This window comes from Zophobas morio, unplaced genomic scaffold (genome assembly GCF_036711695.1).
Source record: "Zophobas morio isolate AGI-343-1 ecotype UQ-CSIRO unplaced genomic scaffold, CSIRO_AGI_Zmor_V1 ptg000014l, whole genome shotgun sequence".
Classification (NCBI taxonomy): domain Eukaryota; kingdom Metazoa; phylum Arthropoda; class Insecta; order Coleoptera; family Tenebrionidae; genus Zophobas; species Zophobas morio.
In genome coordinates this window covers 25,940,227-25,965,826 of record NW_026972119.1, presented here as the reverse complement: position 1 = coordinate 25,965,826, position 25,600 = coordinate 25,940,227, and the positions used below count along the sequence as shown (strand labels likewise).

General features: G+C 27.1%; 1 protein-coding gene across 1 annotated transcript in view; it reads right to left on the bottom strand.

The window, feature by feature from the left end:
* LOC135128710 (uncharacterized) overlaps positions 1–25,377 on the bottom strand; it is a 263,420-nt gene extending 238,043 nt beyond the window's left edge. The window contains exon 1 of the mRNA XM_064055742.1: positions 25,300–25,377. The gene's annotated coding sequence lies outside the window, so the exon portion shown is untranslated. The remainder of the gene's footprint in view (positions 1–25,299) is intronic.
* Positions 25,378–25,600: the final 223 nt, after the last annotated feature.

Here is a 25,600-nt window from a genome sequence, read left to right as displayed (position 1 = left end):
TTTCACGAGCTAGGTATATTAAAAACGGCGTCAAATTCAAATTTATCGGGTAATATTTCATCGAAACTTTCCGACCCATTTTTCACCCATTGTTCGCCCATTCGAATTAATCATCGCTGAATAAGTAAGTGAACACCGACCAATAAATGTTATCGAGCAAGTCCCTCAACTTTGAATAATTCACAACACTCGATACGTCAAGATCCCGCGGCGAAATGTTCCAATTAGAAGGAAAGCGCCCCAAAAAAATAACGGTTAGCGTTCAGTACATCACGATCACGAGCTTGACAGGCTGCAAAGGAAAGCGCCTCAAGATGAAACTCCAGTGTCAGCAAATTCAACTTGCTATTCTTAACGCACTGATTTACGACGAAATTCTTTAAGCAATTTGTCTTTGAGGTTTTTGTATTGTTTCTTTATACAAAGGGGGCGAACGAAGCGAGGGGTAAGCGGATTTCGATGACGATGCGAACATTAAGGCAATTTCGGAGTGCATGAGTGTCGAATGAGAGACTGATAAATCGGGGAACTGTATTTTGGGTTGAATATAGAGTTACAATAACATGTGTATCTTATGAATGAAAGATTTTTCGATTGCTAATCAAGGTTTGCACCAGGTAAATCAAAATTTTATTTGCGTCTTGAGTAGTTTTTAAATTTTGCAATTTTTCGATTTGAGTTCCTCGAGTTTTCAATTTCTAATTTTTCAATTTTTCGATTTGCAATTTTTCAATTCGGTTTTTATATTTTTTATTTTTCAATTTTTCGATTTTTCAATTTTTCGATTTTTCAATTTTTTGTTTGTCAATTTTTAATTTTTTTTTTTTGGTTCTTCAATTATACAATATTCAACTCTTCTAGTTTTCATTTTAAAACTGTTCAATTTTCCGATTTTTCAACCTTTAGATGTTTGAATGTTGAGATTTTGCAATTTTTCGATTTAAAATTTTACGAGTTTTCATTTTAAAATTTTCTAATTTTTGGATGTCTCAGTTTAGATTTTGCAACTTTTCCTATTTGCAATTTCTCGATTTTTCAATTTTTCATTTCTTCAATGTGTTATTTTCTTTATTTTTTTCAATTTTCCGTTTTTTCAATGTTCTGATTTTATAATTTTTTTTCTATGTAAAATTTTTCAAATTTTGGATTTTTCAATTTTTCGATTTGCGAATTTTGAGTTTTCAATTTTTTATTTTTGTTTTTTTTTTATTTTAGATTTTTCAGTTTGTCAATTTTTCAATTTTTCGTTTCTTCAATTTTTGATTGGCAATTTTTCTAGTTTTCATTTTAAATATGTAATAATAATTATGATTTTTAAAAAATTTCACTTTGTCAAATTTAGTATTTTAGATTTTTAAATTTCTGGGATTTTAGTTTTTCAATATTTCGATTTTTCGTTTCTTCAGTTTTTTAGTTCTCAATTTTTCGTTTTCTAAGTTTTTCAATTTTTCGTTTTTTTTTCGATTTTTAAATTCTCTGTATCTCAAATCATATCATATTTCACTTTTTCGAATAAAAAAAGGAAAAATTGCAAAACTGTAAAATTGAAAAATCAAAAATGAAAAAACGAAAAAATACTACTTCATTTTGTATTTTCTCTCTTTTATTCAAATTTTCCGTTTTTCAGTGTTCTAATTTTATAATTGTTCTTTTTTCAGTGTGAAAGTTTTCAATTTTTCGTTTTTTCGATTTTCGATTTTTCAGTTACAGTTTCTCGATTTTTCAATTTTTCAATTTTTTAATTTTTGATTTGCGATTTTTCTAGTTTTCATTTTAAATATGTGATAACTATAATTTTTTAAATTTTTCACTTTTTTCATTATTCGATTTTTCGATTTTTAATTTTTGATTCCTAATTTTTCAGTTTTTCGATATTTAATTTTTCAATTTTCAACAATTTTTGGGTTTTCCAATTTTTCGAGTCAATTCGTTTTTATTCTTTCTAATTTTTCTATTAATTAATTTTTTCTTTTTAAGTTTCTCGATTTTGTAGTTTTTTGATATTTCAATTCTCCGTTTCTTCAGTTCTCCGATTTTCCGGTTTTTCGATTTTGCAATTTTTCGTTTGTTTTACACTGTGAAATTTTTCAATATTTCGATTTGCAATTTTTCGATCTTTCAACTTTTATCTTTTAATTTTTGGTTTCTTCAATTTTGGATTTTTCACTTTCTCGATTTTTCAGTTTACCGTTTCTTCAATTTTTGATAATTATAATTTTAAAATTTTTCATTTTAGAATGTTAGGACTTTAGAATTATGCCATTTTGCCATTTTTTAAATTTTTTCATTTATTCAATTTTTCTATTTTTAATTTTTCAATTTTTGGAATTTTGACGATTCTAAAATTTTTCGATTGTACAATTTTATTCGATTCGTTTTTTCTTCTTTTCAATTTTTCGATTCCTTAAATTTGTTCCATTTTTAAGTTTCTCAATTTTTAGTTTTTCATTCTTTCAATGTTTCTCTTTTTTTCGATTTTTATTTAAATTTTCGATCTCCGAACTTTTTCAATAAAAAAATGGAAAAATCAAAAATAAAAAATTAAAAAATTAAATGAAAATTAATAATAATTTTTCGGTGTTTCAGTGTTCTGATTTTATAATTTTTCTTTTTTCAGTGTAAAATTTTTCAATATTTCGGTTTTCAATTTTTCAACCTTTAGACTTTTAGATTTTTTAATTTTTGGTTTTTTCAAATTTACATTTTTCAAATTTTTGATTTTTCAATTTTACATTTTTCAGTTTTTCGATTTTCCAATTTTTATTTACTTCAGTGTTTGATGTGCAATTTTTCTAGTTCTAGTATGTGATAAATGATTTTTAAAATTTTTAATTTTTTAAATTTTAGGATTTTAGATTGACTCAATTTTCCCATTGTTAAATTTTAAAACCCTTTCATTTATTCAATATTTCGATTATACGAACTTTGGGTTTTCCAATTTTTTGATTCGATTCGTTTTTTTCTTCTTTTCAATTTTTCGATTCATTAATTTTGTTCCATTTTTAATTTTTTTTATTTTCTCATTTTTGAATTTTTGGACTTTACAATTTTGACGATCTATGATTCTATGATTTTTCGATTGCACAAATTTTGGATTTTCCAAATTTTCAATTCGATTTGTTTTTTCATTCTTTTCAATTTTGCGGTTTATTAATTTTGTTCAATTTTTAAGTTTCTCCATTTTTAGTTTTTTAATCTTTCAATTTTACTTTTCCTGACTTCTCCGCTTTCCAATTTTTCACTCAATTTTTAAATTTTTGGATTTCCGACTTTTCCAATAAAAAAAATGGAAAAATTACAAAACTGTAAGATTGAAAAATCAAAAATGAAAAAACGAAAAAACACAAAAGGAAAATTTTGGAAAATCGAATTTTTTTAATTTTTGAATTTTTTCGGTTTTAGATTTTTCAATTTCTCCATTTTTCAGTTTTAGGTTTCTTCAATTTTTGACTTGCATTTTTTTGGTTTTCATTATGAATATGTATTGCAATAATAATTATGATTTTTAAAATTTTTCATTTTTTGAACTTTACAATTTTGACGATTCTATGATTCTATGATTTTTCGATTGTACAATTTTTGGATTTTCCAAAATTTTAATTCGATTTGTTTTTTTTTTAATTTTTCGATTGATTAATTTTGTTTGATTTTTAAGTTTTTCCATTTTTAGTTTTTCAATCTTCCAATTTTTCGTTCTTCGATCCTAAGTTTTCGATTTTCCAAGTTTTCCAATTTTGACGATCTATGATTCTATGATTTAATGATTGTACAAATTTTGGATTTTCCAAATTTTTAATTCGATTTGTTTTTCTTTTTTTCTTTTGAATTTTTCGATTGATTAATTTTGTTTGATTTTTAAGTTTTTCCATTTTTAGTTTTTCAATCTTTTTCGTTCTTCGATTCTAATTTTTTGATTTTCCACTTTTTCGGTTTTCCACTTTTTCGACTTTGTAATTTTTCGTTTTCTTAGTTTTTCAACTTTTCGGTTTTTCTGATTTTTAAATTTTAGATTTTCCGAGTTTTCCAATAAAAAAATGGAAAAATTGCAAAACTGTAAAATTGAAAAAGCAAAATTGAAAAAACGAAAAAATATGAAAGGAAATTTTTGAAAAATTGTTTTTTTGAATTTTTCGGTTTTTCAATGTTCTGATTGAATCTTTCTTTTTTGCAGTGTGAAAATTTTCAATTTTTCGATTTGCAATATTCCTGTTTTCAGCTTTTCAATCTTTCAACTTTTAGATTTTTTAATTTTTGTTGTTTTTCAATTTTAGAATTTTCAATTTCTCGATTTTTTAGTTTTTGGTTTCTTCAATTTTTGAGCTACGATTTTTTTGGTGGTTATTATAAATATGTAATAATTATTACAATTTTTAAAATGTTTAATTTTTTGAATTTTACGATTTTAGGATTATTCTATTTTTCCATTATTGTTTTTGAAACTTTTTGACAATTTTTAATTTTTCAATTTTCGGATTTTTAATTATTTAATTTTTCATTTTTCAATTTTTGGACTTTACGATTTTGACGATTCTATGATTTTTCGATTGTACAATTTTTGGTTTTTCCAAATTTTCAATTCGATTTGTTTTTTCTTCTTTTCAATTTTTTCATTCATTAATTTTGTTCGATTTTTAAGTTTCTCCATTTTTAGTTTTTCAGTCCTTCAATTTTTCGTTTCTGCAGTTCTGCGATTCTCAATTTTTAGATTTTCTACTTTTTGGACTTTGCAATTTTCCGCTTCCTTGGTTTTTCAATTTTCCGGCTTTTTCAATTTTTAAATTTTTTATTTTTCGACTCTTTCAATAAAAAAAAATGGAATAATTGCAAAACTGTAAAACTGAAAAATCAAAAATGAAAAAACGAAAAAATATGAAAGGAAAATTTTGAAAAATCTAATTTTTTTCAACTTTTAGATTTTTCAGTTTTGTTTTTTTTTTCATTTTTAGAATTTTCAATTTCTCGATTTTTCATTTTTTGGTTTCTTCAGTTTTTGATTTGGAATTTTTATGGTTTTTATTATAAATATGTATGTAATAATAATTATAATTTTTAAAATTTTTCATTTTTTGCATTTTACGATTTTAGGATTATTCTATTTTTTTACTATTTTTCAATTTCTGGATTTTTAATTTTTTAGTTTCTGGTTTTCGATTTTTGGTTTTCACAATTTTGACAATTCTATGATTTTTCAATTGTACAATTTTTGATTTTTCCAAATTTTCAATTCGATTTGGTTTTTCTTCTTTTCAATTTTTTCATTCATTAATTTTGTTCGATTTTTAAGTTTGTCCATTTTTAGCTTTTCGGTCCTTCAATTTTTCGTTTCTGCAGTTCTGAGATTCCCAATTTTTAGATTTTCTACTTTTTGGACTTTGCAATTTTCCGTTTTCTTGGTTTTTTAATTTTCCGGCTTTTCCGAGTTTTAAATTTTTGAGTTTTCGACTCTTTCAATAAAAAAAAATTGAAAAATTGTAAAACTGAAAAATCAAAAATGAAAAAACGAAAAAATATGAAAGGAAAATTTTGAAAAATCTAATTTTTTCAACTTTTAGATTTTTCAGATTTGTTTTTTTTTTCATTTTTAGAATTTTCAATTTTTCGATTTTTCATTTTTTGGCTTCAGTTTTTGAGTTGGAATTTTTATGGTTTTTATTATAAATATGTATGTAATAATAATTATAATTTTTAAAATTTTTAATTTTTTGGATTTTACGATTTTAGGATTATTCTATTTTTTCACTATTTTTCAATTTCTGGATTTTTAATTTTTTAGTTTCTGGTTTTCGATTTTTGGTTTTCACAATTTTGACGATTCTATGATTTTTCGATTGTACAATTTTTGGTTTTTCCAAATTTTCAATTCGATTTGGTTTTTCTTCTTTTCAATTTTTCGATTGATTATACTTTTGTTCGATTTTTAAGTTTCTCCATTTTAAGTTTTTTAATCTTTCAATTTTTCGTTTCTACAGTTCTTCGATTCGCAATTTTTCGATTTTGAATTTTTTCGTTTTCATAATTTTCAATTTTCCGGTTGGTTTTTTCGATTCTTTAATTTTCTATTTTTCAACTTTTCGAATAAAAAAAAATGGAAAAATTGCAAAATTGTGGAATTGAAAAATCAAAAATGAAAAAACGAAAAAGTATAAAATGAAAACTTGAAAAATCTACAGCTTAAAAATTGGGAAACCTAAAAATCGAAAAGTTCAAAATCGAAAAATTGGAAATTAAAAAAATCGGAAAACCGTAACTGGAAATCTAAAAATTGGAAAACTTTAAAAACTGGAAAATCGAGTAATCGAAAAATAAAAGATTTATAATTCAAAAATCGAATAAACGAAAAATTATAAAATCGAAAAAAAAGCAATGAAAAATAAAGGAAATAAAAAAACGAACATCGTGAGAACCTGAAAAAATTGAGAGATCGAAAAACTGAAAAATTGAAAACTTGAAAATATGAAGAATAGAAACATTTAGAAGTCAAGAAATTGAAAAATTGAAAAAATTAATATCGAAAAAAGACCAACTATGAAACCGAAACAGTGAAAAATTGTGATACCAGAAATCTATAAAATCGAAGAAAAAAGAAAACGAAAAACTATAACATTTAAAAATTAGACGATGATAAATACATATTTCCAGCTTTTTCGAAAAATAACTTTCTCAGAATTTTATGCTGTATGAAATTAAATTTTTAATGCCAAATTAACATCTGATTCGTCAAATTCCATGACGTTGTCAGTTCATCACCGAATTTGATCGTCACACTTTTGTCTACCCATTCACTAGGTTTCCAAAAGAAACTCATAATTTTTTCAGTCAGATCCGTATTTAAACAACCTCCTCCGATCGAAATTAGCCGGACTTTTGTTTCCCGTCTCGAAAAGCTGTCTTTTGAACACGTCTCCACAAACACGCTCCTTGACAAGCACTTGATCGTTCAACCACATTTAACAAGCCTCGCTCAACTTTTTGCGTCATGTCGACGTCTCTCCACACACACTCTCCCATCGCTTTCCAGCGTCGCCGTCCCGACGCGAAATCCATAAAAATGGGAGTTTTATCTAGGAACTGAAGGTGTAAAGTATAGCAGGAATTATTCATAACATCGTTTACATGAGATATGGACCGAACGTACATTTAAGAAATCTTGCTCGTACGGAACGAGAAGCAATAAAAAATCAACATCCTCCATAACTACAGGTGATAAAACTGCATTTCGCATTCAGAGAGGCCTTCCATGTAGCTGTTGGTGTCGGTCGGAAGGATGCGGCTGAAGGCGTCGCGACATAATCGTGCGTAATATCGATTTTACATTCGGGCTTTACAAAATGTTTGATAGCATCGGAGCCATTTCGGCGATGACCATCACAAGGCGCTGGCTTGTATTATGCTCTTTTTGAGAAGGGTTTAAAACGCACAAACGCGTATTGTAATGCGGAAACAAAAGGACTGGCGGAGGAAGGGTCGGCTGGATGGACTTAATCAAATCGGCGGTGGGCAAAAAAAGCTCGCGTGATCATTTTCCACAAAAAAATGCATATATTATTGTTGTTTCCATTATTTTTCGTTGCTTACATTAACGAAATTTTGTGCATATAAATCCGCTTTTTAGCCTTGACCTGTACACAAACACCTTTGTTCCGAAAACGACCTGTCGGCTGAGCTTTCGTAAAGACAGGACCCAAAATGGCAGAATATAGTGAGGGATATTAATGATTGAAGCAAACTTTTGTGTTGGTAATTCTGAATTATTGGCAGCAGTGTTAGTATGTCAGTTTTTGACGTGGTGAACAGATGACTTGGTGCTCTAAATTTCATTTTGACAATGAGGTATGCCATCATAAAATTTTAAACGTGTTGCCAACGTAACAAACCACAAAGCTTCGTGAAAAGGAGAATGAATAAAAAAGCTACGAAAAAAACCCGAAAAAACGGAAAATACCGGAAAAACACCATTAAGAGCAACACAAATGTGTTAAAAAACACGACAAAAATGTGTTAAAATCAATAGAAAAACAAGAATGAATATAAAAAAGGCGATTAAAAAGGAGATAAAAAACGAAAAAATGCGACAAAAAACACGGTAAAAAAAGATATCTGAGATTTTTTGAAAATTTCCAGAAATTCAAGAATCCCAAGATTTCAAACAAATCTAAGAAATTGAAGAAATCCAAAATATTCAAGAAACCCAAGAATCCCAACAATCGCAACAAACCAAACAATTCCAAGAATAAAAAAATCCAAGACATCTAAGAATTCCAAAAATCCTAGAAATTCAAGCAACGTGAAAACTCTAACAAATGCCAGTAATTCCAGAAACTCAAAAACCCTAAAATTTCGAAAAACTGAAGAGAAAGAAGATGCAAAAGATTCAAAACATCTGATATTTCTTGAAAATTTCCAAAACTCCAAGAAATCTAAAAATTCCAAATATCCATGAAGTCCAAGAAATCCAAGGAACCTGAAAAATCAAAAAAAAAATTCAAGAAACCCAAGAATGTAGAGAATATCAAGAATTCCATAGTCCCAACAACCCAAACAATTCCAAGAATGAAAAAAAAAAGTAATTCTAGACACTTAAAAACCCTAGAATCGCAAAAAACTGAACAAGCCTAAGGAACCTACGAAACCCTTTTCATTTAGTATTCCACTTTTCCACCTTACAATTTTGACGATTCCATAATTTTTCGATTGTACAATTTTTGGGTTTTGAAATTTTTCAATTCGATTCGTTTTCTTTTCAATTTTTTGATTCATTAATTTTGTTCGATTTTTAGTTTTTCACTGTTTCAATTTTTCATTTCTTGAGTCCTTCCATTCTCAATTTTTCGATTTTGCAGTTTTTCGTTTTCTTAGTTTTGTAATTTTCCGGTTTTTTCGATTTTTAAATTTTCTATATTTCAACTTTTCGAATAAAAAAACTGGAAAAATTTGAAAACTGTAAAACTGAAAAATCAAACATGAAAAAACGAAAAAATACAAAATGAAAACTGAAAAATCACATTTTTTCAAATGTTCGGTTCTTCAGTGTTCTGATTTTAGAATTTTTCTTTTTTTCAGTGTAAAAGTTTTCAGTTTTCGATTTTTCAACGTTTAGATTTTTTGCTTTTTTTCAATTTTCCAATCTGTCAATGTCTGTCGACGTTACAATTTTGACAATTCTATAATTTTTCAACATCACAGTTTTTGACTTTCCATTTTTCCGATTCGATTCGTTTTTCTTCTTTCTAATTTTTCGATTCATTAATTTTAATTTTTTTAAGTTTCTCGGTTTTTAGTTTTTCAACGTTTCAATTTTTGGTTTCTTCATTTTTTCGAATTTCAATTTTTGGATTTTGCAATTTTTCGTTTTCTCAGCTTTTCCATTTTTCTTTTTTTTTCGATTTTTGAAAAAATGAAATAACATGAAATGAAAATTTTGAAAGATCTAATTTTTTCAATTTTTCGATTTTTCAATGTTCGGATTTTTTTATTTTTCGTTTATGCAGTGTGAAATTTTTCAATTTTTGGATTCCGGTGTTCAATTTTTCGAATATTCAACGTTTAGATTTTTTGCTTTTTCGTTTTTTCAGTTATAGATTTTTCAGTTTCACGATTTTTCAATTTTTTGATTCTTAAATATTTGATTTGCGATTTTTCTAGTTTTCATTTTAAATCTGTAATAATGACTATAATTGTTAAAATTTTTCACTTTCTTCATTTATTCGATTTTTCAATTTTTCGATTTTTAATCTTTGATTTTTCATTTTTCGGTTTCCCGAAATTTATTTTTCAATTTTTTGATTTGTCAATGTTTTTCGACGTTACAATTTTTACAATTCTATAATTTTTCAATTTTACACTTGTCTGGATTTTGCATTTTTTCGATCCGATTCGTTTTTTCGTGTTTTAATTTTTCGATTCATGAAATTTTTTTTTAAGTTTCTCGCTTTTTTTTTCAGTGTTTCAATTTTTTGTTTCTTCAGTTCTTCGATTTACAATTTTCCGAATTTTCTACTTTTTTGATTTTGCAGTTTTTGGTTTGCTTAATTTTTCGATTTTTAAATTTTTTATATTTCAACTTTACGAATAAAAAAATTGAAAAATTACAAAACTGTAAAATTAAAAAATCTATTTTTTCCAATTCTTCAAGACATCTAAGAATTCCAAAAATCCAAGAAATTCAAGCAACCTGAAAACTTACAAATGCCAGTAAATAATAAATAATAAATAAATAACTTTATTAGTACGTAGTTACAAAATATGTTTCGTACAAGTCATATCATTACCTATAGCTATGAACAACTCAGTCTGTTTATATCTTTATCTGTAAGAAAATCTTCTATGTTAAAATATGCTTTTTTACCTAAATATTCTTTGATTTTTGTTTTAAAGTTTGGCATATTAAGTTCTTTAATAGACATCGGCAATTTATTAAATAGTTTCACACAAAAATAATTTACACTATTTTGATTTTTTTTAATCTAACCTTATTTAAACATAGCGCACTATTGTTTCTAGTGTCATGACTATGTATTTCGTTGTGTCGTTTATAGTCTATATACTATAGTATATAGTAATTCCAGAAACTCAAAAACCCTAAAATTTCGAAAAACTGAAGAAGCCTAAGGAACCTAAGAAACCCAAAAATCTAGAAATAGAAGAGACAGAAGATGCAAAAGATTCAAAACATCTGATATTTCTTGAAAATTTCCAAAAATCCAAGAAATCTAAAAATTCCAAAAATCCATGAAGTCCAAGAAATCCAAGGAACCTGAAAAATAAACAAAAATGCAAGAAACCCAAGAATGTAGAGAATACCAAGAATTCCATAGTCCCAACAACCCAAACAATTCCAAGAACGAAAAAAAAAAGTAATTCTAGGAACTTAAAAACCCGAGAATTTCAAAAAACTGAAGAAGCTTAAGGAACCTAAGAAACCCAAAAATATAGAAATAGAAGAGACAGAAGATGCAAAAGATTCAAAACATCTGATATTTCTTGAAAATTTCCAAAAATCCAAGAAATCTAAAAATTCCAAAAATCCATGAAGTCCAAGAAATCCAAGGAACCTGAAAAATAAACAAAAATGCAAGAAACCCAAGAATGTAGAGAATACCAAGAATTCCATACTCCCAACAACCCAAACAATTCCAAGAATGAAAAAAAAAGTAATTCTAGAAACTTAAAAACCCTAGAATTTCAAAAAACTGAAGAAGCCTAAGGAACCTAAGAAACCCAAAAATCTAGAAATAGAAGAGACAGAAGATGCAAAAGATTCAAAACATCTGATATTTCTTGAAAATTTCCAAAAATCCAAGAAATCTAAAAATTTCAAAAATCCATGAAGTCCAAGAAATCAAAGGAACCTGAAAAATAAAAAAAAAATGCAAGAAACCCAAGAATATAGAGAATACCAAGAATTCCATAGTCCCAACAACCCAAACAATTCCAAGAATGAAAAAAAAGTAATTCTAGAAACTTAAAAACCATAGAATCTCAAAAAACTGAAGAAGCCTAAGGACCCTAAGAAACCCAAAAATCTAGAAATAGAAGAGACAGAAGATGCAAAAGATTCAAAACATCTGACATTTCTTGAAAATTTCCAAAAATCCAAGAAATCTAAAAATTTCAAAAATCCATGAAGTCCAAGAAATCCAAGGAACCTGAAAAATAAAAAGAAAATGCAAGAAACGCAAGAATGTAGAGAATACCAAGAATTCCATAGTCCCAACAACCCAAACAATTCCAAGAATGAAAAAAAAAGTAATTCTAGAAACTTAAAAACCCTAGAAACTGAAAAAACTGAAGAAGCCTAAGGAACATAAGAAACCCAAAAATCTAGAAATAGAAGAGATACAAGAGATATTAGAGTTTCGAGGGAAGTAAGAAATTCGACAAATCCAAGAAACCAAAGAAGTTCGACAGATGCAAAAGAGATAGATCAAAACATCTGACATTACTTGAAAAATTCTAGAAATCCAAGATTCTCAACAATTCAAACAAATCCAGGAATTGAAAAAAGCCAAAAAATTCAAGAACTCAAGAATTCCAAGAATTCCAACAGTCTCAACAAACTAAACAATTTCAAGAATAAAAAAATCCAAGAAATCTAAGAATTCCAAAAATCCAAATAGTCCAAGAAATTCAAGCAACCTGAAAAATCTAAGAAAAAGAGTTTCGCTTCTGGTGTGATTGACATACCGAGTTAACGTGCTCTTTTACCTTCCAATTTCTTAACACTGCTCCTGATGATGCCACTTACGAAAAAAATTCAGGTAACACGATCCCAACCCGAAAAACGATCATGTATAAGTTATAAGAGTCATCATAGAAAATAAAAAACGCAAAATCAGATCTTTTAATTTTTGAGCAATTTTTTGATATCTCGATTTTTCGTTTTTTCATTTTCTTTAATTTTTAATTTTTCCATTTTTCAGTGTTTCGGTTTCATAATTTTTTTGTTTTTCAACTTTACTTTTTTCAATTTTTTAATTTCTGGACTTCCAAATTTTTAAGTTTTTCGATTTGCAATTTTGCAATTTTGCAATTTTGCGACACTATAGTTTTTCATTTTTCGATTTTTCAGTTTCTCAATTTTTAATTTTTCCCTTTTCCAGTTTTTCGGTTCCTCACTTTTTCAAGGTCTTGATTTTTATTTTTCATTTCGCCCATTTTATCGATTTTATCTCACAATTTTTCAATTTTTGCTTTTTCAATTCCTCGATTTTTCTATTTTTAAAATTTTCAATTTTGCCATTTTTGGATTTTTGAACCTGATTTTTCCATTTCTTCAATTTTCAATATTTCGATTTTACATAACATATTTCGTTTTTTCTATTTTGCACTTTTTCACTTTTTAAGTTTTTCGTTTCTTCAGTTTTGTAAGTTGTTAATTTCCAATTTTTTGATTTTTCAAAGTTTTCGGTTTATATTTTTTTGCATTTTCATTGTTGATTTTTCAATTTTACAATTTTGCATTTTATATTTCCAAAGGTTTAAAATTCGAGAAATTGAAAAATCTAAAAATTAAAAATTGAAAGAACAAGAAATTAAAAAATTAAAATTTAACCAAAAAACTGAAAAATTTTACATTGAAAAAAAAATCATTACATCAAAACATTGAAGAACCGAAAAATTGAAAAAATAAAGAAAACAAAAACCAAAACCAAAAATTTAGGAAATCAAAAATTGAAAAATCGAAAAATTAAAAATTGAAAAGTCCAGAAATTTTAAATTGAAAAATTGCAAATAAATATTAGAAGAAACGAACGCTTGCAAATCGAAAAATCCAAAAATAGAACATTTCCCATCGGAAAAAAAAGTAAAATCAGAACATTGAAGAACCGCAAAGTTGAAAATATAGAGACAATAAAAATCGAAGCGAAAAATTGAAAATGAAAAACTGAAGAAAAGAAAAACTGAAAAAGCGAAAAAGTGAAAAAATAAAAATTGAAACATACAAAAGCTGAAAGATTATAAAAATGAAAACTCGAAGAAAGAATGCGAAAGTAAAGAAACAGAAAAAACTTAAAAAATATTAAATCGGAAAACGGGAGCAAACGAGTCCACGAAAACAAGCAACAAAAAGAAAAGCGTCGAAAACCACGGTATTAAAAGCAATAAAAAGCCCAAAAAAATAGTAATAGTAATAGTAATATATATTTGTGTTACCATACAAAATATTTACACACGTCATAAAATAATTAACAAAAGCTTAATACTAAATCATAACTAACAAAGGAAAAGCACATTAGTTTTGCATTGATTTCATAAATTGAAAAAAATCTTCAAACGAGAAAAATGCATTTTGGATCAGTATTTTCTTAATACATACTTTAAATTGATTGAGATTAGCCTTTTTCATTGCAGTAGGTACCGCGTTGTAAAATTCCACACAATAGTGAGCAATGCTATTTTTAGATCTTTTAAGTCTAATGAAATCATTTCGTAACAAATAGTTACAACAAAGGATAAAAAAGAAAAAAGACGACAAAACAAGTAACAAAAAACGCTATAAAAACTAGAAAAAAGAAGAATTCAAAATTGAAAGATCCAAAAAACTGAGGAATTTAAAAACATAAACTCGAAGGGTTACATGTCTTAATATTAAAGACACAGATATAGTTGAAAAATTTACCAGTCGAAAAACTGAAGAAACGAAAATTTGGAAAAACTGAAATTGAAAAATAAAACGAAATCAGAAGTATGAAAAATCGAAAAATTGAAAAATTTGGAATGTGGTTTTAACTTTATAGAGATTATAAGAACACAAAAACCGCAAAAAATTTAATTTTTCAAACAAGAGGGATTTGTTTATTGTAGTTCGGGGGCGAAATAACCTACGACCAATTTTTTAATTCAGTTGCGGCGACATTTCGGGATTTACAGTCCAGACCAAGACCCTCATTAACCCGCCCCTTATCTCTTTGTGTAATAAACACGGTTAATTAAATTAATAGAAAATTTATTCGCGTCCCTTGATTAAGTAAAGTGGAAATGGACAGAATTTTTTCGTCTGGCGAAAGGGCTCAAACTCGCCTCCAACACAAATTTAATTGACTCAATTTACAGCATGTTTAATAATCTGAATTTATGTTTCATTAAAAGGCCTTGCTTATCCTGCTGGTAAAATACGGCCGTTCGGTTCTATTCTCCGGCGCTGCTTGGGACAGATCTGATTAATATTAAATAGATTCTAACAATTCGGGGCCCCTCTTTCGGTGCTTAAATTAATTAGTGGCATATTACAATTTATGCAGATTATGATTTCGGATTCGCGCGAATTTGGCGCCGGTACGCTCGCCCGGAAAAAGACAATTCGCAAATTAATGCCTGCAGTCTTATGCAAATGGGGCGCTCAGAATCGCTTGCTTGCACCGTTACTTTCGGAAGTAATCCGAATTACGGTGGGGCGTTTACTCACTAAATGCTGGCTTGTGTATCGGGGAATTTACTAGCTTTTTCTTGCACGCTCCTGGCTGTTTCGAAGTTATCGTTTGTGGTTCTGTTAGGGGAGGAAGTCGTTCTGGGTTACCTGGGGTTACTGGAAGCTCTGATGCTGGTTTTGTGGAAAACGTTCAAACATTAACGTTCCGGAGAGGCGTTTTCGGGTGAGAGAGGTTGCGGTGTTTTCTTTTAAAAGCTCTGAAATATTTCGTTGCAACAAGTTCGGGTTGAGTCGCTTGTTGCTCTAAACACATGGCTATAGTAATACAAGTTGACTTTGATCCTTCGTGTCAAAACTTATTAAAACATACAAGATGGTCAAAAATGGGCCATTTTTGTGAATTCCAGGAATTATCCTAAAATAATAAAATTCGCAAAATTAAATTTATTAATTTTTCGAAGGATCTGTATTGTTCAACTGTACTTCAGGAGCGAGGGAAGTTCTGTCGAAATAACTGTGGATCAATTTTTTGAGGCGCTTTCGTCACTTTTCCTTGTGCCTTTATTTATGGAGCGTTTTTGTCGTTTTTGTGGCTTTTTATCCTCTTTTTTTCACTTTTTTTTGTCACCAATTTTTTGTCTCCTGTTTTGTCACCTACTTTATCGTTTTTTGACGCTTTTTATGGCCATTTTGTTTTCGCATTTTTTTGTCGCATTATTTAGATCCTTGCGTTAGCTTTTTTCGGTTTTAATTGCAGCCTTTTTTATTGCCTTTTTTCCTCCTTTATATCACCTTTGTCCTACACACTTTTTTTGCCGTGGTTTGTTTATCGAGTTTTTTTTTTCACATTTTTTTGTTGTCTTTTTTTTCGTCTTTATGCTTCATTTGTTATCGTTCTTTTTTATACCCTTTCTAATTTTTTGTGTTTTTGGCACTTTTTTAATAGAGTGCCTTTGGGATCTTTTACAGCTTTTTTGTGCTCCTTTTTTTGTTTTTTTTTGTCTTTTCTTAAACACTTGTTTTAACTGTTTTAGGCTTATTTATAGCCTTTTATCGCTTTCATTGCCGTCTTTGTCTCCTTTTTCTATAACCCCTTTTTATATTCTCTTTTTACGCTGGTTCTTTACCGCAGAGTTTTTTGTCGCTTTTTTGTCTTATTTTTCGGCTTTTTGTCTCCTTTTTTTGTTGCTTTTTTATAGCCATTTTAACACCGTGCTTTTTGTCACTTGTTTTCGTCGGATCTTTTGTTGTCCTTTTTTCGTTTTATATTTTGCTACATTTTTTGACACCTTCTTTTAACGTATTTTTTTTATCGAGTTTTATATTTCTCGACTTTTTTTCTCTTTATCTTCTATTTTTTTTATCTCCCTTTTGTCGCTTTTTTTCATCCTTTTTGTCACCTTTTTTTGATCATTGTTTGCACTTTACAGCTATTTTCACTTTCATTATCTTCTTATCTTCATCGTTATTACATTTTTATATCTCTTTTACCATATTTTTTGGTGCGATTTTTTGTTAACTTTTTTATTCAGTTTTTAATGGAGTTTTTTTGGTTTTTGTCCCCTATTTTGTATATTTTTTCTTTTTTGATTTTTTTCTTTTGTTTTCTGCTTCCTTTGTCACCTTTCTTTAGTCTCTTTATTTAACAATCTTTTATTTATCTTTTGAGATTTTATTTCTTTTGACGCATTTTTTTCCTCTTTTTTGTCCCCTATTTTATTACCTTCTTTGCACTGTTTTTGTCGCCTTTTTGGATCATTTTTGTAACTTTTTTTGGCATGTTTTCATGGCGCTTTTTTGCCCTTTTATTGCCCCACTTTTTGGGGCCTTGCCTTAGTTTTTTCGGATTTTACTTATAGCTATTTTCGCCTTCGTTGCGTTCATATCTCCTTTATTACTTTATTTATATCTTTTTTACCGTCTTTTTGTCCTGTTTTTATCGCATCGTATAATGAAGATTTTTCCTTTTTTTTTCTCTCTTTCTTATCGTCTTTTTTATATTCTTTCTATATGTTACAGCGTTTTCTGTCACCTTTTTTGTCGTCTTATTAATAGAATATTTTTATCTTTTTTAACCTTTGTTTAACTTCTTTATGCTTTTATTACCGTGGCTTACAACGCTTTTCTTTTTGTTACTTGTTTTCGTGGATTATTTTGCTCTCAGTTTTTTCAGCTTTTTGATTCTTTTTTGAAATTTCTAGACTTTTTAATTTTTCAATTTTTCGATTCTTCAATTTTTATTTCTCTAAATTTTCGACCTGTAAGTTTTCGCTTCGGTTTTTTATTTTCCTTATTTTTACAATTTGTTCCGAAGTTTGAATGTTTTGTTTTTTCAATTTTAATTTTTCGTTTCTTCAATATTACATTTTTTTTTTTGTTTCTTTAATTTCACAATATTCAACTCTTCAAGTTTTCATTTTTAAATCTTTCAGCTTTTGGATGTTTCAATTTTGAAATTTTGCAATCTCATAAGTTTTTGATTTTTAACTTTTCAATTTTTCGATTTTTCATTTTTTCATTTCTTCAATTCTTCCATTGGAGATTTTTGGCTTAGATTTTTTATTTTCTTCATTTTTTCGATTTAAAATTTCTGGACTTTTCAAATTTTAATTTTTCAATTTCTCGTTTCTGCAATTTTTTTATTTGGAATTTACCAATTTTTCATTTTTCTTTTGTTCAGGTTTTCGATTTTCCATCATTTGGATGTTCCAATTTTTTAATTTCGCAATTTTTCGATTTCTAAATTTCACTAGTTTTTCTGTTTAATCTTGCAATTCATCGATTTTTCAATTTTTCATTTCTTCAGTTTTTTGATAGATTGCATGTTAAATATGTAATAATTATAATTTTTAAAAATTTTCACTTTATTTCAGTTTTAGGATTTTGGAATTTTTCGGTTTTTCAATTTTTCGATTTTAATTTTTGAATTTCTTGATATTCAATTTTTCAACTTTTCATTTCTTCAAATTTTCTATTTGCAATTTTTCGTCTCGGTTTTTTATTTTCCTTCTTTTTGCAATTTGTTCCGAATTTATAATGTTTTGTTTTTTAAATTTTAATTTTTCGTTTCTTCAATATTTCATTTTTTTTTGTTTCTTTAATTTCACAATATGCAACTTTTCAAGTTTTCATTTTTAAATCTTTCAGCTTTTGGATGTTTCAATTTAGAAATTTTGCAATTTCATGAGTTTTTGATTTTTAACTTTTCAATTCTTCAATTTTTCCATTGGCAATTTTTTGCTTCGATTTTTTATTTTCTTAATTTTTTTCGATTTAAAATTTCTGGACTTTTTAAATTTAAATTTTTCAATTTTTCAATTCTTTAATTTTTTGTTATATCACGTTTTTCAATTTTTCGTTTCTTCAATTTTTTATTTGTAATTTACCAATTTTTCATTTTTCTTTTATTTCTTCAGGTTTTCGATTTTCCAGCATTTGAATGTTTCAATTTTTAAATTTCACAATTCTTCGATTTTTCAATTTTCCATTTCTTCAATTTTTCGATTTGCAATTTTTCGTTTGGGTTTTTTATTTGCTTTATTTTTTCAATTTTTCGGTTTTTCAATGAGTTGATTTTATAGGTTTTTTCAATGTAAAATTTTTCAATATTTAAATTTTCAATTTCTGGATTTGCACATTTTTCGTTTTCAATTACACATTCGGTATCGTAACTTTAATTTTTTTTTATTTTTCGTTTTTTCAATTTTTGTTTTTCAGTTTTTCCATTTTTCAATTTTTCGTTTAATCAATTTTTGGTTTGCAATTTTTCTAGTGTGCATTTTAAATTTGCAATAAGTAATTATAATTTTCAAAATTTTTCACTTTATTTCATTTTTGGATTTTAAAAACTTTTTCATTTAAATTCAGTTTTTCAATTTTTCGACTTTCAATTTTTGAATTTCTTGATATTTAATTTTTCAATTTTTCATTTCTTCAAATTTTCTATTTGCAATTTTTCGTCTCGATTTTTTTTTAATTTTTTCAATTTTTCGATTTTCCAATGTTGATTTTATAAGTTTTTTCAATGTAAAATTTTTAAATACTCAAATATGTATTTCAATTTCAGAATTGGAATTTTTTCGTTTTCAATTATTCGGTTACTCAACTTTTTTTTAATTTTTCGTTTTCTCGATTTTAGTTTTTCAGTTTTTCCATTTTTCAATTTTTCGTTTAATCAATTTTTGGTTTGCAATTTTTCTAATGTGCATTTTAAATATGCAATAATTATAATTTTTACAATTTTTAACTTAATTTCAATTTTAGGATTTTGGAATTTTTGCTTTTATCAATTTTTACATTTTAAAAACTTTTTCATTTAAATTCGGTTTTTCAATTTTTCGACTTTGAATTTTTGAATTAATTTTTCAATTTTTCATTTCTTCAAATTTTCTATTTGCAATTTTTCGTCTCGGTTTTTTATTTTCTTTATTTTTTCAATTTTTCGATTTTCCAATGTTGATTTTATAAGTTTTTTTTTCAATGTAAAATTTTTCAATATTCAAATTTTTCAGTTTACCGATTTGCAATTTTTTCGTTTTCAATGATTCGGTTACTCAACTTTTTTTTTAATTTTTCATTTTTTCGATTTTAGTTTTTCAGTTTTTCCATTTTTCAATTTTTCGTTTAATCAATTTTTGGTTTGCAATTTTTCTAATGTGCATTTTAAATATGCAATAATTATAATTTTTAAAATTTTTAACTTAATTTCAATTTTAGGATTTTGGAATTTTTGCTTTTATCAATTTTTACATTTTAAAAACTTTTTCATTTAAATTCGGTTTTTCAATTTTTCGACTTTGAATTTTTGAATTAATTTTTCAATTTTTCATTTCTTCAAATTTTCTATTTGCAATTTTTCGTCTCGATTTTGTTTTCTTTATTTTTTCAATGTTTCGATTTTCCAATGTTGATTTTATAAGTTTTTTTTTCAATGTAAAATTTTTCAATATTCAAATTTTTCAGTTTCCCGATTTGCAATTTTTTCGTTTTCAATGATTCGGTTACTCAACTTTTTTTTTAATTTTTCATTTTTTCGATTTTAGTTTTTCAGTTTTTCCATTTTTCAATTTTTCGTTTAATCAATTTTTGGTTTGCAATTTTTCTAATGTGCATTTTAAATATGCAATAATTATAATTTTTAAAATTTTTAACTTAATTTCAATTTTAGGATTTTGGAATTTTTGCTTTTATCAATTTTTATATTTTAAAAACTTTTTCATTTAAATTCGGTTTTTCAATTTTTCGACTTTGAATTTTTGAATTAATTTTTCAATTTTTCATTTCTTCAAATTTTCTATTTGCAATTTTTCGTCTCGATTTTTTTTTTTCTTTATTTTTTCAATTTTTCGATTTTCCAATGTTGATTTTTTTTCAATGTAAAATTTTTCAATATTCAAATTTTTCAGTTTCCCGATTTGCAATTTTTTCGTTTTCAATGATTCGGTTACTTAACTTTTTTTTTAATTTTTCATTTTTTCGATTTTAGTTTTTCAGTTTTTCCATTTTTCAATTTTTCGTTTAATCAAATTTTGGTTTGCAATTTTTCTAGATTGCATTTTAAATATGTAAGAGTAATAATTATAATTTTCAAAATTTTTCACTTTATTTCATTTTTGGATTTTAAAAACTTTTTCATTTAAATCCTGTTTTTCAATTTTTCGATTTTTAATTTTTTTGAATTTCTTGATATTTAATTTTTCAATTTTTCGGTCTTTCGGTGTTACATTTCTCGACATCACAATTTTGAAGATTCTATAATTTTTCGATTTCACGATTTTTGAGTTTTCCAATTTTCCGATTCGATTCGTTTTTTCTTCTATACAATTTTTCGATTCAGTTTTTTTAGATTTATAGTTTTTCAATGCTTGAATTTTTTGTTTCTTCATTTCTTTCATTTGAAATTTTTCGTTTTCAAGTTTTCTGATTTTGCAATTACTCGTTTTTTCAGTTTTTCCATTTTTAATTTTTAGATTTTTCAATTTACGAATTTTCAACTTTTAGAATCAAAAAATGGAAAAATTGCAAAATTGTATAATTGAAAAATCAAAAATGAAATTACAAAAAATTTAAAATGAACACTTTGAAAAATCTAAAAATTGGGAATCAAGAAAAGATTGAAAATTTGAAAAATTTAATACATAAACGAAAAATTACAAAATCGAAAGATACTTGAAAAAATGAAGAGAATGAAACAACGAAAAATTGTGATATAAAATCGAGAAAATGAAAATAATAAAATCGACAAAATGAAAAAAAACAATCAAGACCTTGAAAAATTGAGGAAATGAAAAATTGAAAAACCCAAAAATGAAAAAATAAGTAAATGAAAAATCCAAAAATTAAAAACTGTAATTTTGTAAAATTGCAAATCGAAAAATTGAAAAACTTGAAAAACTTACATTTAAAAAACTTTTTCATTTTTTCGATTTTTAATTTTTTTTTAATTTCTTGATATTTAATTTTTCAATTTTTCGGTCTTTCGGTGTTACATTTCTCGACATTACAATTTTGAAGATTCTATAATTTTTCGATTTCACGATTTTGAGTTTTCCAATTTGCCGATTCGATTCGTTTTTTCTTCTTTACAATTTTTCGATTCAGTTATTTTCGATTTTTAGTTTTTCAATGCTTGAATTTTTCGTTTCTTCATTTCTTTCATTTGAAATTTTTCGTTTTCAAGTTTTCTGATTTTGCAATTACTCGTTTTTCAGTTTTTCGAATTTTAATTTTTAAATTTTTCAATTTACGAATTTTCAACTTTTGGAATCAAAAAATGGAAAAATTGCAAAATTGTAAAATTGAAAAATCAAAAATGAAATTACAAAAAATTTAAAATGAACACTTTGAAAAATCTAAAAATTGGGATCAAGAAGAGATTGAAAATTTGAAAAATTTAATACATAAACGAAAAATTACAAAATCGAAAGATACTTTAAAAAATGAAGGAAATGAAACAACAAAAAATTGTGATATAAAATCGAGAAAATGAAAATAATAAAATCGACAAAATGAAAAATAACAATCAAGACCTTGAAAAATTGAGGAAACGAAAAATTGAAAAACCCAAAAATGAAAAAATAAGTAAATGAAAAATCCAAATATAAAAAACTGTAATTTTCAAAAATTGCAAATCGAAAAATTGAAAAACTTGAAAAACTTAAATTGAAAAAACTTTTTCATTTAAATCCGGTTTTTCATTTTTTCAATTTTTAATTTTTTTTTAATTTCTTGATATTTAATTTTTCAATTTTTAGGTCTTTCGGTGTAACATTTTTCGACATTACAATTTTGAAGATTGTATAATTTTTCGATTTCACGATTTTTGAGTTTTCCAATGTTCCGATTCGATTCGTTTTTTCTTCCTTCCAATTTTTCAATTCAGTTTTTTTTTTCAATTTTTTGTTTTTCAATGTTTGAATTTTTCGTTTCTTCATTTCTTTCATTTGAAATTTTTCGTTTTCTAATTTTCCGATTTTGCAGTTACTCGTTTCTTCTGTTTTCAAAAAATCAAAAAATGGAAAAATTGCAAATTGTAAAATTGAAAAATCAAAAATGAAAATAAAAAAAATATATTTAAAATGAACACTTTGAAAAATCTAAAAGTTGGAAATCAAGAAGTGATTGAAAATTTGAAAAATTTAATACATAAACGAAAAATTACAAAATCGAAAGATACTTGAAAAAATGAAGGGAATGAAACAACGAAAAATTGTGATATAAAATCGAGAAAATGAAAATAATAAAATCGAAACGAAAAATTGAAAAATCCAAAAAAAAACTGCAAAATCGAATAATTGCAATATTGAAATACTGTAAATCCAAAAAGTGAAAATTTTGAAACTCGAGAAAATGAAACATTGAAAAAATTAAAGTTAAAAAAAATTGAAAATTAAAGAAAATGAGAAAACGGAAAGCTTGTAAAATCGAGGAAAAATGAGAAACAAAAGTTGGTCGAAGGTAAATAATTTCAAATTTTTAGAAAAATAAGGCATTTGGTTTTTCGAATTTTATTTTTTACGATAACCCTTATAAATTAAAATACAGATATATTTGTAATGTTAAAATAAATTGCAAAATGTTGTTGAAAATGGATTCAGAAACCACATGTGCAGGATTATGTTATTTTACAAAATTGAACGACATTCTTAATTCAGTCAAATAGTTTCAGAGATTATCTGTCTAATAAAAATTTGGACAGTACGGCAGACGGACAGACGGAAACGGGAGACCTATTTTTTCGTACACTAGCTTCTAGCTTGCTCTCAAGAAGTAAAAGTGGAGCGATTGGCGTTAAAACTTCTTCAGAGGGATAACGAGATTCACTTCGAGACGAAAATCGATTTTACTTCCCGAGTCGGTCCGTCCTTTCCGTCCGTCTGTCCATCGAAATACTTTCAAAGCTCGCGATTCAATCCATAAAGCGATGGATTTGGCCCGAACCCGCTAAGCTCGGAAGCTCGGTGTTAGCTTAATCAAAGTTTACCGAGACCACTAGTGCTAGCACAATATTGCCAGCCATGACGATAATTGCCCTCCTTCGGCTGAAACTGGTTTTGCCTCGCCTGCAACAAATTGAAAAGGTTGCGATGTTTGCCGGCATGTTCAAGTTTTATTTACCGAGCCGGTTATTACCGGCTATCCCGAGCCTGGGGAAGGATCGCCCCGAAGCTCAAAGAATATCGATTAATAATTGGAAATAATTACTTGTACGTTGTTTAAATATTGATTCGGGCAGTATCTCGTTTCGATGTTCGGCGGCATTCGAAGGCATTTAAATCAATGGAGGACTCCGGTTTGGAATAAATCTGCATAAAAGAGGGCTCCTACGTTTTATAAAATTCTCATTAAACTCAAACTCACTTTATGATTCAATTAACAAGCTCCAATTTAATCAGAATTGGTAACAGAAGAACGGAAAAAGTTTCGGACGCAATTTCGAAAATAATATTCAGTCACGAATTTCCCAGTTGCGCCTTTTCTTTTTCGTTCCACAATAAAATTGTTCACAGGGACACGTAATAACACCGGCGTTACTTCGAGTTTTAAGGTACGGTACATATTTGCCTACGTGACCCGGAAAAAATTACCCGGAAAAACTCCGGAGCGCAATAAAATTTTTCGATCTTGGCTCGTAAACTTGGAAGAGTATAATTTGGAAATATCGCATCATGAACTAAGCCATCAGTCGGTTTAATATTTTAGTGGGTCTTTCAAGAAACATAATAAAAAAGCATTAAGCCAAAAATAACTTTTCCTTTTGTAGTTAGTTCAAAACACTTCTGGAACGATTTTCCACCTAAAGGAAGATTCTTTATGGCCGCTTTATTATCAGGTTTTACTGCAAAATCAGCGGATCCACAACGCCTGCGAAATCTTTAATTTAATTTGTGCAACTTTGCAAATACGTCGGCTTGGTTAACTTTCTATTGGGTAATTTATTGGGGTTAAGTTTAATTAAGTTTAAATGTTATATTGTTAACAAGATTTAGTCTTTCGGTGTTGGGAACGGCTGGATAAATAGAATTATGCTTTATATTTTTACGACGGTGCAGATTAAGTAAATTGCAGTAATTGTCAGATTGGGTAAGAATCGCTTTATTAATTCTGCTTTCGTCGTTGTGCAAGTGTTGCACACTGTCACAAAATTGTGAAAAAAAATAAATATTCATAGATGGTTTTGGTGAAACTTTAAAGTCGTATAATTTCTCGAATTATTTATTCATGAGAGCAGCAACAATTTTACTATTGTCATTGTTGATAATCGGAATATCCGCGACGCTACTGCCAAGAATTCATAAAGGTAATGATGACGACATTAATGATATAACGAGATAATTTAGTAGTCAGAATTATAAGTTCAAAAACCCACATCCCGCGAACATTTACTATTGTAAATGAAACGATTAAAGGATTATTATGTTTGAAATTTCTAGGAACTAACTATACAACACAGAAAAATACACAGGCCACACTTTCAGAAGGACTTAAATCTCCGCTGACAAATTATTTTTTACGCTTGTTTAAATAGTACGATTTCCTGAAACTGAGAGCGCATCTTTATGGCAAGCTCGCTGTCATGACTTGGTTCTTTTAATTAAAATAAGTTCTGGACACGAAAACTTTCCCTATAAATCCCTTTCCGAAATTAATCAAGTACCCGACGTTGTTATTAGTTTTCTTATTTGACTTGTAATAAGATCCCTCTTCGAGTGAAAATGACACATTATTCGTTAAATAACGTTTTAACAATTCCATTATTGTTGATTGATAGAGCTGTTCGAACACAAACCCTATTTGAACAAAAAAAAAGTGATTTTTCGCGCAAAACTGCTCGATTGCGTTATTTTTTTTTTATTTAATGAGAATCGCTGGTGTATTTTTTGCCTGCTTTGCTGTCTGAAAGTGGGAAACGTTAACAACTCTGAACTCACCATAAAGTTCTGTCAGAGTTTCAATCACCAACTTTGAAATATGAGGAGGAGGACCTGTTAACAAATTCGGACCGAACTGTGAAATATTCCCGACAGGACTAAACAGGACTACCCTGAAAATAGGGATAATACCCCAAACCCTGTTGCGCAGCTTCATTAAGTGCGAAATGTGATGGGCGGCGCCATCTCCTAGAAGGTGGCTGAGGTTCGATCAAGAGTAGGAGCTCTTATAGTTTGCTACAAGTAACAAAATATTTGGTTCCTGTGTTCTGCAGTGACCTGTACGCAACACCCTTTTTCA